This window comes from Tupaia chinensis, unplaced genomic scaffold (genome assembly GCF_000334495.1).
Source record: "Tupaia chinensis unplaced genomic scaffold, TupChi_1.0 Scaffold000496_1, whole genome shotgun sequence".
Taxonomy (NCBI): Eukaryota; Metazoa; Chordata; class Mammalia; order Scandentia; family Tupaiidae; genus Tupaia; species Tupaia belangeri.
Window position 1 is genome coordinate 739,465 of NW_006160008.1, and position 2,552 is coordinate 742,016.

The following is a 2,552-nucleotide window of genomic DNA, read 5'->3' on the forward strand; positions in this document are numbered from 1 at the left end:
CTGGGGGACCCCCAGGCCCACTGGCTGTCCCCAGGGGACCTGGAGTTTGAGGTGCTCTACAGACGGCTCCACGACTCATGGGAGGTAGGAACCACAGCCAGCCCCACCCAACCCAGAGGGACGCGCCCAGTGGCCCCCCGGCCAACACCCCTTCTTCTGGCAGGACGCCACCACCATCTACTCCAACTCCTCCCAGGCAGTCCTAGGACCGGAGCACCTCATGCCCCACAGCACCTACGTGGCCCGAGTGCGGACCCGGCTGGCCCCGGGCTCAGAGTTCTCAGGGAAGCCCAGCAAGTGGAGCCCAGAGCTGAGCTGGGACTCCCAGCCAGGTAATGTAGTCAGAGTCTAGAGGCCCCCAGAGGAGGGCCTGTCAGGAGCTCCCCGGGCAGTGGAATCCAGAGCTCGCTCTGCTGGGTTCTAGAACCCACGGCTCCATGTTCTCCAACAGCCTCCCTGGGCGACCCTACCCACTGGGATCGCTGCACCGCGAATCTGGGTCTTGTTTTCTGCATACTCGTGCAAGTAGCCAGCTCAGCGATAGTACAACGCTCCTGGCAACTGGGCGTCCATGGTGCAGGGCCGGCTGTGCTCAGGCCTGGGCACTGCCACCTCAGTGTCCTCATTCCTCAGGGGAGGCTGTGCAGGTTCGCAGCGCTCGCTGAGCCCTGCACCCATCTGGCAGGGGCAGGCTGAGGTTCACACCCTGGTCCTTCTGACCCGAAAGCCCAGTCTCTGTGACGTGTCACACGGTGGGTGCCCATCGTGGAATGGATGACAGAGGGAGTGAATGAGGGACTGTCTGCACCCAGGGGACGCCGCCCAGCCCCAGAACCTGCAGTGCTTCTTCAACGGGGTCGACGCACTCAGCTGCTCCTGGGAGGTGAGGTCGGAGGTGACCAGCTCAGTCTCCTTCGGCCTCTCCTACACGTCCAGTGCCAATGCAGGGTGAGCGCCTCCTCTCTCCGTCCCCTCCGTCCTCTTGGTCGTGCTCTCCCCAAGCCCTCTGCTGTTCCTGGGGTCCCCAGAAAAAGCCACAGCTCCTTCCAAGCTCTCCTCTTTGCCGAGGTCCCTGTCTCCTCCTTTCCCTCAGCTCAGCTGTGCTCCTCAGGGAGGAAGAATGCTCCCCAGTGTGGAAGGAGGAAGTCAGCAGCCGCTACACCCGGTACCGATGCCAGATCCCAGTGCCTGACCCCGAGACCCACGGCCAGTACTCCGTCTCTGTTCAGCCACGGAGGGAAGAGAAGATGATAAGGAGCTGGATGAACAGTGAGTTCGCGCCCAGCCTCCTGTGCGTGTGGCTGTGGAACAGCACGGTTTCATTGAGTACCTCTCATCAACTCCGGGTCCTCGGGTTTATCCATTTGAAAGAAATGTGGTCCGTGAACATTGGAGAGTACAAGTACCCTGACTGCTTCTTAAAATTTTATATACAATGCAACAGCCGAAAGTGCAAGGGTACAGTGGGTAATCCCCAGAGACAGGTCCCCACAGCCTCTGGTTCCTCACTGCTTCTGTTCTGCTTTCTTCCCCAAACGTGTGGAGAGGAGCTTCTGCAAAGCTCCTGCAGCCCGCACCCTCCTGGTCCTCCCGCTGACTTTCCCCTCATTCCCTAATTGTGCTTTTCTCTTTCTGCCTTTCAAAATTCCCCCAATGAATATTCTATCTTCAGACTAGTTGACCTCTATTTTTTTCTCATCTGGGGACTTGTGTGTATGCAAATAGATGGTAGATCCGTGCAGGCTAGCGCCCCATTCCTGGTAGAGCCTCCTGAGTTGTTTCCTGTTGACCGAGTCCTCCCGCTCACCAGTGCATGCCAAAGGCAGCTGCTCCTCTGTCTTAGTCACCTGGGTTTGAACTGACCTCACTAGGATAGGGGTTTCCTAGAGGATGAATCAGAAAATATGTAAATGACCTGGTGTGATGAGAGACCTCAATAAATGACAGGCATTACTGGGACCAGCAGGTGGCATAGTAGCTAAGGCATTAGACTTCCACATGGCTGACCATAGTTCGGGTCCTAGACCTGGAGGCTTGAACATCATGCTGGGCACACGTGCATGTGTGACCAAAATCCCAGGAGGAGAAGAGATTGTGGCATGGCCATCCCCTCTTGGGGGTGATTTCTCACTTTCCCTCTCCCTGTTTCTCTCTGGCAGGCACACACACCCTATGGCAAAAACCTTAAAACCCCAAGTTTTGGGTTGTTGGAAAAGTCAGGACACATTTTTTTTATAGAAAACACAGACAAAAATGCCATGACTTGGGACCAGCAATTAAGGTAATGACTATGTCGCTGAACTCCCATGTAGTCAACCACGGTTTGAATCCCGGACCCAGTAGCTTAAAACTCATGCCGGCCGCATGTGTGTGCGTGCCCAAGATCCTGAGAGGAGAACGGAGGAGAAGGGATTGCTGCGTGGCCATCCCCCCAGGGGGTGATTTCTCGCTTTCTTTCTCTCTCTCTCTGTCTGTCTGGCAAGTGCACATGCCCTATAGCAAAAACCTCTCAAAAAAAAAAAAAAAAACCCCAAAAGCACACACTCCAGTGA

General features: G+C 56.1%; 1 protein-coding gene across 7 annotated transcripts in view; it reads left to right on the plus strand.

The window, feature by feature from the left end:
• CSF2RB (colony stimulating factor 2 receptor subunit beta) overlaps positions 1 to 2,552 on the plus strand; it is a 31,295-nt gene that overhangs the window by 14,548 nt on the left and 14,195 nt on the right. The window lies entirely within an intron of this gene.